This window comes from Urtica dioica, chromosome 7 (genome assembly GCF_054948205.1).
Source record: "Urtica dioica subsp. dioica isolate 48M chromosome 7, U.dioica_male_clone48M_v1_H2, whole genome shotgun sequence".
In the NCBI taxonomy this organism is placed as follows: domain Eukaryota; kingdom Viridiplantae; phylum Streptophyta; class Magnoliopsida; order Rosales; family Urticaceae; genus Urtica; species Urtica dioica.
The window spans coordinates 43906249-43921560 of NC_142762.1; the positions used below are offsets into that span (position 1 = coordinate 43906249).

The 15312-nt window shown below is 33.9% G+C and overlaps 1 long non-coding RNA gene across 3 annotated transcripts; it reads right to left on the reverse strand.

Annotated features, from left to right (window-relative positions):
• Nucleotides 1-3365: 3365 nt before the first annotated feature.
• On the reverse strand, nucleotides 3366-8791 carry LOC149391930 (uncharacterized). 3 transcript variants are annotated; one of them, XR_016300306.1, is made up of 3 exons: nucleotides 8373-8791; nucleotides 4729-7743; nucleotides 3366-4142 (listed from the first exon to the last, which is right to left on the reverse strand). It is a non-coding gene; the product is annotated as an uncharacterized LOC149391930 (long non-coding RNA). The 3 variants fall into 3 exon arrangements; XR_016300305.1 differs by lacking the exon at nucleotides 3366-4142 and having other exon boundaries at nucleotides 4523-7523; nucleotides 7601-7743; XR_016300304.1 differs by lacking the exon at nucleotides 3366-4142 and having other exon boundaries at nucleotides 4523-7743.
• Nucleotides 8792-15312: the final 6521 nt, after the last annotated feature.

Consider the following 15312-nt stretch of genomic DNA (forward strand, 5'->3'; position numbering starts at 1 on the left):
GTATTGGTCTTGAGTCAGGGAAGACATTGGAGCTGCATGAGAGTTGTTGCTGTTGTGTGGTGTGGGACGTTTGGCCTGGCCGTCGGGGAAGCCGTGTAGTTGGTAGCAAGTGGCTTGTGTGTGGCCGTGGCGGTTGCAATGTTCACAGAATGGACGTGGTCGTTTTCCCGAGTGTCGATTAGGTTGAGGAGCAGCAGAGTCCACGTTGTTGTGGCGATTATTCCACGATGCATTTTTGGAAGTGTGGAGGGCAGCAGAGTCAGCGATCGGAGGTTGTATGTCCAGCTCCTGTTGTTTCTCTTCTTGGCGCACCAAGTTGTAGATCCGTTGAACGAAAGGAAAGGGCTCCATGAGGAGGATCTGCTGGCGTACCGAAAAGAAACTGTCATGGAGTCCTTGTAGGAACTCCATGGCTCGATCTTGATTGATTTGATCGATGATGGACTTTGAGTTCGCGCAGATGCACGGAGAGATGATGGTGATGATGATGTTCAACTTGTCCCAAAGGGACTTTAATTGAGTGAAATGTGACGAGACGGTCATACCTTCTTGTTTCGGGTTTGAGATGGATTTCTTTAGCTGGTAGATTTTCGGTGCGTTGGACTGAGAAAAACGATCTTTGAGGTCAAGCTAAATCTGAGCGGCAGTCTCGGAGTAGAGGATACTTGGCCGGATTTCAGGAGAAATTGAGTTCAGAATACAGCTGCTCACTAAGTCATTGCAGCGTTCCCAGTTTAGGATATCACCTTGAGCAGTAGGCTTCAGCAATGTTCCGTCGACGAGGCCATATTTGTTCTCAGCTCGTAGAGCCATGGCAATTGCTCGGCTCCATGTGGCATAATTATCACCCATGAGAAGTGGTGTAACGAGAACAGCAGATGGACTTTCTGAGTGGTGAACATCATAGAGATTGGTTGTAGCCACCGGAGAAGCGGTGTTGAAGACCGGAATGGTTTCTTCGAGATTGAGATCGTCAGACATATTGAACGTCTACAAAAAAAATGAAACAAACTGATCAGTGAAAAGAAGAGAAAAAAAAACTGATCACAGAAAGACATGGACATGTAAAATGGAGAAAAAAAATGATAGCACAATGATAATATCAATGAATGAATGTTAACAATTATAGAGAAAATGAATTGATTTGATAATGAATGAATGCCAAGAATTGATGGACGTAATGTGTGCTAATGAATAACAGTGAATGAAAATTGATTCTGATAATCAATAAAAAAAAACGTTTACTTGTATGCTAATGAATAGCAATAAATGAGAGAATTAATTCTGATATCATCAATGAAATAAGAACAACAGATATAATAAAATAAAAATCGCAGATTATAAAAGAAAGCTCTGATACCATGTGAAACTGGAAATATGCGATTGTAAATTGATGTGTTTATTCCATTGATTTGTTGCCATTCATATAGGCAAATATCATATACAAAACGTGGGAAATAAATGATAATATAACAACTAATCTTCCTAATACTAAGGAAATATAACAAATCAGAGAAACAAATAAAAACTTATATACAAGCTAATTACACGCACAAGACTCGTTCAACAGAGTGAATATTCCACCAACAATAACCAATATGAGATTTAAAAGATTATAAATAGTGAACACTTTCTTTTTATCAATTTGATTTTTTCTCTTTGAGGTGTTCTTGTTGATTTTCTCCTCTTCCTTTCTCCTCTTCTTACACTTACTCTTTCATTTTTGTGTTACAATCGAGTGTGTTCAAATGCCACATCAGAACGAAAATATATACAACAATACAAAGGCAAAAAAGGAAGGTAAAATACGTGGGTCCCACTATATTTAGGAAGGCAATTTTTTTTTTTTACATGATATCACAGCGGATTTCTTTTTTTTGTTCTTTTTTTTTTTATCAAATGTGTTAAAAAAAAAATTTCAATAGTAATTTTTCAAGATGTAAATAATTTTTTTCTTGATTTATACATTTTTAAATAAATTTATTTTCTACATATTGGAATAATTTATTATTTTATAATAAATTTTCACTAAGTATTTGGTCTAAATCATTGTGTTTGTAATAATACTTTCAATATTTTTTTTACTTGTTTCACACATGTGCGAGGCTTCAAACTCTCTTCTTAAAGTTTGAAGACGTATCTTCTTGAATTGATCTACTCCCTTGTACGAGGTTCGAAGTTTCTCCCAAGCTTTTTTAGCCGACTTTACTCCTGAAACTTTCTCAACTGTGTCTTCATTTAACCCTTGATAGATGAGACAAAGAGCCTTGTTGTCTCTCTTTCTTAAGTCACTCAAACTCGAGTATCTCCCACACGTTGTGTGCACCAAGGAGAGCCACCATTCTAAGACTCCAGTTGTCGTAGTTGCTCTTTGTGAGCATAGAGACTTGGAAGGGAAAACCGCTATTCGCCATCTTTAGAAGGATTTTCAAACTCTAATACCACTTTGTTGGAAGGAAGTTTTTGGTAGTGAAGGAAATATTTAAATATTTCGGATGTTTAGGAAAAAAGTGTTTGAAAATTTTAGAAGCTTAGGTATAAAGTAGAGAGGTAGGAGAATTTCTTTATAGAAAGATAATTTTTTATTTGGCTTAATACAAATTTAATCTAAACGCTATAAATTAGTCTATAATTTTATATACAATTCTACATAATTCCTACTCTATAATTATCTTCTAGAGAGCTCCATGGATTTCTCTAGATTAGGCTTCTAGAAGCTGGACTCACAATACCACAAATTTGGGCCTAAAAACTCTTAAGGCCCAAACCTAATACATAACCCAAAATCAATTTATTAATTCAACACCGGTGAGGTGAGCACTACCAAATACACCGGACCTGTAAGTTGGATTTCAGGCTGGCGATGCGATTCCGTCACAGTGGAGACCACCGGCCCGGAGCCCTTCTAGTACGATCTATCGCTGTATCTATCGCCGGCACTATAGAACAACTCGGAGACCCTATTATTGGAGAGCTTGACGACCGGAGATTCCGGCCAGACGATGATGCTCCCGGGCTTGATTCCGTCGTGGGAGATTCCCCGGCCGTGGAGAGGACGCGTTTCAATACGGCGGCAATGCAACGCTCGGAGAGGGGTATTTTGGACCACAAAGATCCGTCGGAGGAGAAGGGCGGCACGGCCCAGACGAGGCTACGTCTGGTGACGCGAAGGGGAAGGGCGCCATGGAGAAGACCTCCGGTGACGGGAAGGGCAGAGGCGCCATGGAGAAGATCTCCGGTGACGCTAAGGGCGAACGGGCCATGGAGAAGACCTTCGGTGGCGCGAAGGGAAAGGGCGCCGTGGCGGTGACGCGAAGGGCAGAGGCGCCATGGAGAAGACCTTCGGCGGCAGCTCGAAGACCACAAAGTTATAAGAGTTTACAACACATAAAAGACATCTCTCTTGATCCTCACAAGTCACAAGTTTCACTCTCAACACGTATCTCACCAAGTCTCTCTCTGCCCCTCTCTATGTTTCTCTCTCATAAATAAAAACAAGTTACAACAGAAATTCCCATCTAAGCTATTTGAACACGGTTATAGATGTTGCTTACATTACACGTCATCGAGTATAAATCAGAAACCGAAATCTATTTGTAAGTCGTTGCTGATGAGATCAAATAATAAAAAAAATTCCACCTTGATCAATCTTGCAATAAAGCTATCATTTAGTAGAAGACCAGAGCTTGTTGTGACCCTGAGGGTCTTAACTTCTGAAAATCCTTGACCTTGACGTACAGAATCTTCATACAATGATCAAACTTTGAGCTTGGGACTGGCTTTCTTCATTTGCTATCTTCTCAATCTTCACATGTCCAGAGTTGACAATATCGCTTACAAAATGTATTTAAACATCAATACGACACTCGATGTTAAATGTAGAGCACTTTGAACATCACTATGAATCAGAATCTGTTTCTGTACAAATCCGAGTTCTGATACAAGCCCTTTCATTCAGAGTGCTTCTTTAACCTCTTCTATAATAGCCATATACTATGCCTCGGTTGTCGATAAAGCCACAACTGACTGGAGATTAGATTTCCAGCTCACTACTCCACCACAAACAGTACATACATATCCAGTTAAGGATTTCCTTGTATTGATAATACTTGCATAATCAAGAGTCTACAAAACCTTCTAACCTGCAAATTGTTAGTTAAAAAGTTACCACATACTGTCCCCATAATTTAAAGCAGAAGCAAACTTTAGGACCTGATTCTCCTGAATCAGAGAAAACAAAATCGAGCAATGCAAAATCAAGATGAAAAAGCGTACAGCGATACATTGTCAAACACATGGGATCAGAGGTTAACACTGACAAAACAAAATACCATCAGTCTTTGTTTTCTTTTTATGTAGTTAAAAAAGAAAGAAAAAAATATATTAAAAATAATATTTATTTAAAATCAAGGATTGTAAAAACAATTGGTCTTTGGAAGAATGGAAACAAAATAAAGAGCAATAAAGAAGATGTCGAGCTCAAAAGAGGATTTAATGGCATGCGCTGAGTGGGAAAAACCCATGAAACAAAGAATCCGCTCCCAGAATGAGATTTCTTGAAGTGGTTATCAAAACTAAATGGCAAAGGAATAAGAAAACAAATAGGGCTACTTGAAACAAAATGAACAAAGGCAAGGTTATAGCAAAAATCCAATGACACAAACAACATAATAAAAACTAAATCACTAAATGCTCGTTGATTACATAGTTTCCAGATCCAAGCCTTACTTTTCTTTTTCTCCACAGTGTCTGATCTCCAATCACCTCGACCAAAATATAACATAGTAGACTCCATCAAATATCAGTAAAAATTAGTAACGAGCAAAAGTAACAATCTATTTCAGTTCAAATACAATTAAAAAAACAAAAAAACCTACTCAATACATTACTTTAACAAGACAAAATGTCATAATGAGTCTCAGCGGCTAAGGATGTATGCAGAAAAATAAATAAAAAAATAAAAATTAGAGGGAATAAAAGACATCCGAAGCCGAGCATAAAAATCGTACGCTGTTTAAAGCATAGCAAGTGAAAGAGATCTAACCTTCTTAGACGGGTAGTTAGTAAAGGAGAATATAAAGTAGAAAGTCAACGTACTCAGAATCAGTACAGGCAACTGTACGACCCGATTCTCCTAAATCTAATAGATCACCAACAAACTCATGCGGATCTGAGGTAACTACTGACCTCGAAGATTGCTCAGCGGTGGACAAGAGAGGAGTCAGCAAAACCAAGAAAGGAACCAGAATCAGCATTGGAAAGAGCTTGTGTCTTCTTTGCCTTTCTTGCACCTGACATGGATAGAAGACACAAGAGCTTGAGATTGCAAGCCCAACATGAGATACATGCAGTGAAACGTCGCGCTCCGAGATTCCTCTTCACAGCGTTGAGCAACAACAAAGCTTGATGACAATCTCAAATTATCCAATAGTTATAGCTGGTAACATTGCTCCAACCCTTAAAAAGACCACCAAGAAGGAACCCAAAATATATAATATAAAAAATAAATGACATAAAAATCAAAGAGGCAAAAGTGGAGAGAGAAGCAAAAGGCATTGGAGCGGGTGCATTCTACTTGAAGCCAAGCAATTATTCAATCAATGAAATCTCTGTTTCTTTTTCTTCAAGCAACATAATCCCGACGAAGCTTTCTCGAATCCAAAACCTACTGACATAACTCATGGAAGACATGAAACGATAGGGGAAGATAATATTGACTCGCTATATATACGACAACTGAGAGAAAATTATAGAAACTCACTGACCTTGGTAACTGTTTTGCAACCCATGATTGTATTATCATTCCCTTTTTCGCATCAGACATTAAAGAGAAGAGTAGAGGGTTTCGGCTTCCAAGCCTGAATTTATATACCGGCACACCGAGATTCCGGGCTGATGTTGGCACAGCAACACACTAGTTAATGACTACATTACAAAAGATTGTCTTGATTTTTTTTTTCAAGAAATTTTCCACATGAGTGACCCATCGCCAGGGTCAATCACCAGTACCGCCAAAACCTTGGGGACAGTAAACAGAGATTGAAGCATAAAACTTCTCATCCTTGGTTAGTATGGTTTACAAGCACCTAGTAATTGATAAAATGAATCTAACAATAAGATACAACACAATGGAAATATACATGATGGTTTAGTATTTATTCATCTTTTGAAGCACCTTGAGTATAGGACTTGAATGAAGACACCAAAGAAATTATACTTCTCAAACTACATTGTTCTTCTCAACCCAGCTTTCTGAAAAGTATTGTGTGAAAGAACGGAAAAAAAAATTCATATCTACATATTTATTTAGTTGAAAATGACATTAGAAAGAAAAACAATATTAGCAGAAGATTAAAAACTAGCTCGACTATCTTCCATAAAAATTGTGTTTCAGAATTTATCGTGGCAAATTTTGAAGCGTTATAGTTTAAAAATAAGAAAAACCAACATAGCTAAATTTTAAGACTATTTAGAATGTCCTATAAGAGACCATGTCATATTCTTCTTATCCCAACCAAAAAAGGGACTAGAAGAAGCAACGTTAGGAGTTGCTTCAAAAGCCCAACTATTTTTCTCTTAAAACTCCCAGCTATTGAAATTATGCAGTCCTAAAAAACCAGACAATAAGTAGTAAAATAACACACACACACACACACACCATATCAACTTGATTAAGGAAAAAATTGCAATGCCTGAACATCAATAGAAAAGCAGCAAATGCTTCTACAAGATTTCAGATTAATAATAATAAAAAAAAAAAAAAAAAAACTCTACATGAATCTAATAGGGTTTGGTACTCCCACCGTCGTTGCCTTAAGTATTCTGATCATACCATATCTAAAAACAAGGTGTCTAGTGTTTCAAGATAGACAATTAAAATAAAATTTCTGAAAAAATTCAGCGTTTTAGATTATCAAAATCAGCAATTCCAGGAAACCAGAAAGTAATTGATCACCATTCAGATTGTCGGTTCTATACCACAGACCATGTTCAGATTCATCTAATCCCGACCAGAAAAGAAATTCAAGAAAAAAATATAAATCTCACCATATCCAGAAGTCGAACTCTTTTTCCCTTTACCTCTCAACGAGGAATGATCGACCGTGTTCGTAAATAATATTAGCCACACAAAAACGTCCAGATAATAAACAGATATATGGAAACAAGCTTTCATAAATCTTTAAATTTTAAAGTAAAAACATCTTTGTTTTTCCACCTAAATTGATGTGCTTGTGGTGCATCGGGAACTTCTCATTGCCTTGAGTTTGCAACAACAAGAAATACTTACTATAAGCAAACACAACACTGTACACAACACAATCAACAAACCTGTAGAATATATATGCAAAATATGAGTTCAAGCAATCATTGTCAAATCAAGTGGTTTTAAAATGTGTCTTAAAAGAATAGCGTGATGAAGGGAAAAGGATTTCTAACAAAAAATAGAGGGACCGATGGCTAAAGTCTCTCTCGCCCTTACCACACCAGACCAGCCCTTTTGACTTTATTCCACCACCAATAGTCTGCAAACCAAGTATGAAACGCCATTGCAGATACTAATGAATGAAAGAGTCATATAACAGTCAAAGGGTAGACAGACCTGCATCTGGGAAACTTCTTTGCAGACTCTGCACGGCTGTGAATGCTAACATTTCGGTATAAAAAAGAATAGAACTGTGTATTTTATTCACTTAAAAAGAACATGCATATTGGAATAAACCATTCCTTTGTACGTCGCACAACCTGACAAGAAAATTAAACATCAAACTTCTATCATTTTCTGCTACTGAACAAGAAAAACAAATTATCAATAAGCATTATCCGTGTTGGGATGCAAACCAAAGTCCCACATCGGAAGTGAATGCAAAGAATGCATTGGATATAAGAGACCCACCTAACTACACTAGTATGAGGCCTTTTGGGAAGGAAACCCAAAAACAAATCCGTGCGGGCTTGGCTCCAAAGCGGACAATATCATACTATGCGCCCAACACGGTGGAGGAACTCGACCCTATCATTCCGGAGCAAATTTAAATAATGAAAGCACCTGCAACTGAATATCTCATCTTCTTCATATTTGTAAATCTATCAATTATATAATTAGTCGCTTTATATAAATAAAAAAATAATAAATAAATAATTGCAAAATATTTTATTGCTATACCAGATTATTTTCTTTACTAATTCCTACAATTTTCCTGAACCAAAAAGACACCATTATAGAAATGGGTACTTTTTTTTAAGTCTTGGCATCAACTGAGATATAGAATTGAAAGCCAGACAGACCATAGATGTGAGTATTAATTTAAGGAAATTCTAAATTTCAAGATAGTAGAAAAGAATGAAGAAACATACACATGAAAGTGAAGTACCTGATTTCCTCACTTGCGTGGCACCATGATCACTCCATCCCTTAATCTTCTTGGCAGACGTTGAGCCATTAACCACAATAATTACCACCGGGAAATTTGAGCTAAATTTAAAAACTAATACAAAACAGGGTAAAAAGAAAAGATAAAGAGTATCTCCAAAGCTGAGTCTCACAGACGCCAGACCAAGCATCGCTCTCCGACAATCGCGACCTTGCCTCCGGCGAGGCAGAAAGGGATCGGCTGGGCAGAGTACCCATGAAACCCTAACCCTAATTCATCAACATTTCTATGATTGTGAAAGATACCTGCCTAGCGTCGACGAGATACTGACGGCGGAGCCCAGGTCTCCGGCGGGGCATACCGGAGAGTGCGACGGTGGAGACGAAGCCCTAGATCAAGACTTTGGACAAAACCCTAAGAAATTGCACAATTAAGTGTGTTTAGCGCGAGCGCCGAGATCCTGTTTATATATGTGAGGTTAGAAATATTACCGTTGCGTTCCAAAATTTTTGGGGATGCGATTAATGTCGTTAGGCCGTTGGATTAAAGTCGGTGTTGTTACTGATCGAACGATTCAAGGCTGGTCCACCATATATCGATGCTTTAAGCAATGTTTATACATGCCTTATTTCTAGTTTTGATATTTTTAGCGGCTCACTTGGCTTGTAAATGGACAGCAAAGACTGATTGTTTTGGCACCGTCTCAGCGCAGGAATTCGCAGTGATTTTCTTTTCGAAAAAAAAAAAAACCCATCAAATATAGCAAATTCATAAAATAAAATAAAAGTTTTAATCTTTGGTAGTTATCTTTTTATTATTATTATTATAATACATACTTTTCATAAAATAAAAAATAAAATGTATCACTATCATCTTTATAATCGCTCACTTCTTTATGTTTTATTCACTTATATTAGCTGCTAAATCGTTTTTTAATAAATTTTTCAAGATTTAATTTTTGAAAGTTAACCAATTCTTTTTCTTCTTCTTCTTCTTTTTTTATAACCCAAAACATATTTGCTAGTTGACATAATTTTTCTATGTTCTAAAACGCAAATAAATAAAAGAAGGTAAATATAAAATAAATATACATCAACCTTACATTACAACTATAAACTTCCATGAAAAAAATAATTTATCAAACCTTGCCTTGAAGATTATTAGAGCATGAATATGATGAGAAAATGAGAAATTATTATTATATAATATGGTTAAGATTATGGTCGATTATAAAACTTCAAATGATATGTATGAATGACCGCTAAAAACATTGAAATCCTAATTATGGGCTTACTCAGTACAAGCCTATTGATTAGCAACGGCAATAAGAAAAAAAAAACCTGACCTATTTGTTTGTTCTAATATTTCGTTAGATTAATACAAAGATTTGGACTTTTTTTTACTAAAATTTGAGGCCAAAATTGGGACCTAATTTTTCTCCAAAATAAATAGGCTTTAAGCGATTGCTTACTTGGTTTACCATAAGGGCCGACCCCGGCACGATTATAAGGGTAATCATAAATCTTCAGACGATCTTTCTTTATTTCTTTTATTAGGGACCAATATATAAATGAAACCATAATGATAATTAACAGTCGTATCAGCGCTATCGACGGTGACGTGCCAACTTCTCATCGGCTATGAAAAATGTGAGATCCATCGCCTATGACACACCGCTAATGAGTTGTTAATTACCAGTGTTCTAAATGGAATGAGGTAGCGATTAATGAAATCACTAATTACATTTTTACCATTTCATTTGCTTTGGGGTTTTGGTTGATTGAGATTGAATTGAATGAAACTCTTTTAATTTATCGACACTACACCACAACCATTATGGAATTATGAATTTTCAAGATTTCCTTTCTAAATATATTATATTCTCGATGAAATTTTACTTTTTTTTAGAACTCCGTCCTAGTTTCAAAAGACAGATGGTGGTACCCGAAGCACAAAGTAATTGTAATTGTACGCCTAATTTAATGTCAAAATCAAACTCTACGAAATGTCTAAAGCTTGTAATTCTCATTATCGAGCTCAAAGTAGCAATTAAAGGATAGTTATTCTCGCAAGAGACTAGACTCATTCAAATATGAAAATCGTTATCAATCTTAACTCATGATTTAATCAAGAAAACCGATTTAACAATGATGCCTCCCACGGTATTAAGGGAGTTTGAGGTCTTCGAAGACCCTATAAATAAAACACTCTTTTTAAGAAATAAATTTAGTCTTTCTATATTTAGTTTTTATCATTCGATTACTATGTAACCAATGTTCATGTTCGATATTGTACTCTTCTTGATCCCGATCAATAAAAATTATTACCTCTTTTGATTTATTTAGCTATATCATTATCATTATTGTTATCAGATAATCTGTTATTTGGATGATAGACGAGTTCTTAAATGAGAATATAAAGTCTATCATAAACATAGTAATCGGATTTCACATAAAATATATTGGCTGAACGTTCTTATTCATCATGGCCACTTAAGACCTAGTCGTGAATGAAAGCGAACACAATCATTGATCTTTTAAGGATATATCTGTTTGACGTGCTTGTGCTTCCTAAATGCTTTATGAAAATTTTCCATATCATCAGGTGTAAGAAAAAAAAAATCAAGTGTGTTGGCTTAAAACAGTTAGTTTAAAAAATTGTTAAAAAAGAGCCAAAAACTCAATCAAGCCGAATGACATTTACGCCGTGTGCGAGTGCAATAATGTTGGTAAATCATTGCGATGCCTAGCCGAATGAAGCTTAATAGTGTTTTGCATTTGCAATATATAATTATATATAATATACATATACAAAACAAAAGTGTACCTATGTACGTTTCTGCAATTGATGGGACCCTTCGAATTCTGTAATGTACCTCATTTCTACCGTTCCATCAATTTCATTTTTAATTGATATTAGTTTTGTTTATTAAATTAATTTTTGTTTTTGGTTTTTTTTTTTTTTTTTTTGCAGTGAAACATTAAAAATAGATATTCCTTTTATTCAAAAAATATTCTCCACATATTTTATATTTATATTTTTGCTGTGTATATTTGTCCTTTCTCTTGTTGTTATATATGCAGTTGTAATACTAGTACCGAATCTACTGACTACGTACTGAGTCAAAGAAAAACATACAGCAAAAAGTCAACAACAATATATGCATAGCTGGTCGTTAATTTGAATTCCTAAATATAAATAGCACGTAAAAGGACATATTCGGGTGTCTAGAAAACAGAACTACACTTGAAGTTGAATAACGACACTAATATAGCGCTTTTATTTTTTGCTCGAAACCCATAACGTAGTGTTGACTGAATACAATCATTATTAGATTAGATAAAAGAAAAAATCATTTTTAATGAGTGCTATGTCTTACTTAAAAAGAAAAAAAAGTATAATCTATGATTTTTAATAATTTTGTACCTTATAAAACTCTAAATTAGAATTTAGATCAACAAAAATGATAGCTTAGTGTCAAGCACTTTTACTTAGGGACCCTCTATAGTCATATGAATCAAACTTTACCATATAACTAATTTTTAATAAATTATAAGTAAATAACTACGAAATTTTATTAACAAAACTAAAAAGACGTCAATACTTGTAAATAATCGTTAATAATTATAAATAAACCATCATACTCTTAGGGTATAAATAGAATTCTAAAAACGTCAAAACAATGTCACATCTCAAAATGATCGTTAAAGGTGTGTGCATTATGATCTCGTCAAAATAAATATCCGATTTTGTGACTGATTTCATGAAAGGTATAAAAGTTTTTTCACAACTCATGTACTAATAGATCTGTAAAAATTTATTATGGTTGATTTTGGCAAAGTCGTGTTGAAATGATAATATTCGTTTAAATTTCTCAAAATAAAATTGGAGAATCGGTAAAAATATATAAATGATATTTTATATGTAATATGTGTGTTACCAGTCAGATTTTTTTTTTTTGCATCAAAGAAAATCAATTCATAATAAACTGCTACTAACGAGCAAAATACAACGAAAAGGAAAATCACAAAACATAAACCGACCAGTCAAGTCGAAGGTGCCACCTAAGAACCATCGAGACAACCATACCCGAGACAACCATACAGGAACGGTCATGTCTTGGATTTGCCAAAGCATTTCCATGTCTCTTGGGATTTGCCGAAACATTTCCTTGTCCCTCAAACGGAGATAAACTCCTACATACCCATGGATGTCGCTCACCCGAGCACCAACCAGCCAAAGACCTTCCATCCTCCCACTGGAGGACCACCTCCTCAAACCCAACTCCCGCAGATTAAGCGAACCTTCGCGGCGGGAAATCGAGAGCATGAGGTCGGCGACCAACCCAACATCCTTCCTTCGACTGATGCGCGTGAACTTGCAGATAAACTTCTATGGAAAAACGCACATTAGAGAAAGAAAGATTCGACTGACTACAACACATCAACATATAGTTGAAATGTTTGTCAACTGTGGACGTCCATAGAAACCACTGAAAAATACAAGAAGCTGATAATGAAATGTCGTCAAAAAATACATGAAGCCGCCAATAGTGGGAAAATAAAGAAAAATATGATGTTAAGTATCCTTTGAACAAGACTCTTCCAGGGAGCATATATATATATATATATATATATATATATATATATATATATATATATATATATATATATATATATATGTGGTAGGAGATGATTGCCTAACTTAGAATATTGTTTATACGCACAATTTTTTTTAATCAGAAGGAAAAAAAAGATGCTTTACTCCTAAACACAAAGTAATGTTTATTTGATAGTATCGAATATATTTTTTTTCTTTTCTTTTCTTTTTTAATCAGGAAAAAAAGTCTATAGAAAATTTAAGATTTATTTTTTCAAATTTAAATATTTTTAGATATATTATCAGATATTTTTTCTTTTAAATTAAAATATATGGGAAAATGACACAAATTTACCCTGTGTTTTAGTGAAATCTCGAGTTTAACCTTTGGTTTTCAAAAATGTCGAATTCATACCCTCTGTTTAACTAAAATGATGAAATTATACCATATGTTTAACTGAAATGACGTAATTATACCATGAAATAGACAACAACACCACGAATCATCTTTTTATTGAATTTTCATTGACGTTGACTATAATATTTATATATAAACACTAATTATCTTTATTCATTCACGTCATATATGTAATTTATTTAAAAACTAAAAAAATAAACAACAGTCTCTTAGTCGTGAAAAACACAAAAAGATGCAAATAGGTAAAAATCGACAGTTGGTAGTCATCAAAATCACAAATTCGAACATATAATCAAGGATTTAGAGTTGCAATTCGAACACGAAATGAAATAATCTATTGGGAGATATGAATTTTATTATTTAATTTCAATTTAAGGCTAATTTTATTTCAAAACTGGGAATTTGAAAATTAGGATACTGGTTTCGATTTGATTCGGTTTTTCTTATATAAGAGTTAATATCAATGAAAGGGAGATTTGTGATACTGTTATCCATTTCAGGGTATAATTGCGTCATTTTAGTTAAACAGATGGTATAATTTCGTCATTTTAGTTAAACAAAAGGGTATGAACTCGACATTTTTAAAAACCAAAAGTTAAACTCGACATTTTATTAAAACACAGGGTATATATGTGTTATTTTCCCAAAATATATTAATTACTTCACCGCAATAGCGGAAACAAGCTGCTTATATATATATATATATATATATATATATATATATATATATATATATATATATATATAACTTCAACATCAATTACATATACTTACGTAGACCAATGTATAACGACCCCAAATATATATATATATATATATATATATATATATATATATAACTTCAACATCAATTACATATACTTACGTAGACCAATGTATAACGACCCCAAATATTATTTGAAACACATGTATTAACATCGGATAGGCCCTATTTATATCGGCAGTGATTGTGTCACTAGATAATAACTACACGGCTTGATCTATAAGTTTTTTCTTTTTATGTTTATCTTTATCCTGATCGAATTTTACTTTATGGACCACAAGTATATTTTTTTTGTTCACATTGTCGTCTAAAAAACTACACAATTACTAATAAATAACTTTTATACGTATTTTAACAATATCATTAATTATCATACAAAATATTTTATTATAAAAAAATTAGATATACGGAGAAAACTATGATAAAAATATTTTTTTTTTACTTTTGAAAATAGATTTTATGAAATAATTAATTAAAATGAAATAATACACGTTTAAATTATTATAAATTTGAAACCTGCAGAATAATTTTTTTCAAAATATATCAACAAACACTTACCGATAGACTAAGGTAAAAAAACGCATTATTACCAAGGTAATTGGTAATTTATGATGCGTTAAGCATATAATATGCAACATATTGAGCTTATAATAATAAAGATGTTGAATTTGTGATATGAGATCCCGCATTTGCTTGAGCTGCATCGGAATAAAGTTTCTTCCAAATAGCGGTGGATCTTTTGACCGGTCAAACGACTTTAGCAGATTAATTTTCCAGTTAATTTTAACATGGTTAAAAACAGTTTTAATTTTTTTAGGGATAAAAACATTTATAATTGGCTGTTCAATTTGTTTAAATATATTTAAATTAATTTTAAGTATAAAAAATTTATCATGGTTGATCTTCAACTATTTTTCTCGGTTTAAAGGTGAACCGATTAACCGTTGCTCATCCTAACATACCAAAAAAAAAAAAAAAAAAAAACTCTTGATTATGTCTGAAAATAGTAAATTAATTTATACAGTAATATATTAGGGAAACTTGTAAAAGCAACGTAGTTGAGACAGAGCATTGAATAATCAATGTACATTTTGAACGCATTAAAAAATTCAATAACTTTGTTTTATGAAATGTCAAAAATACCTTTTGTACACATTTTG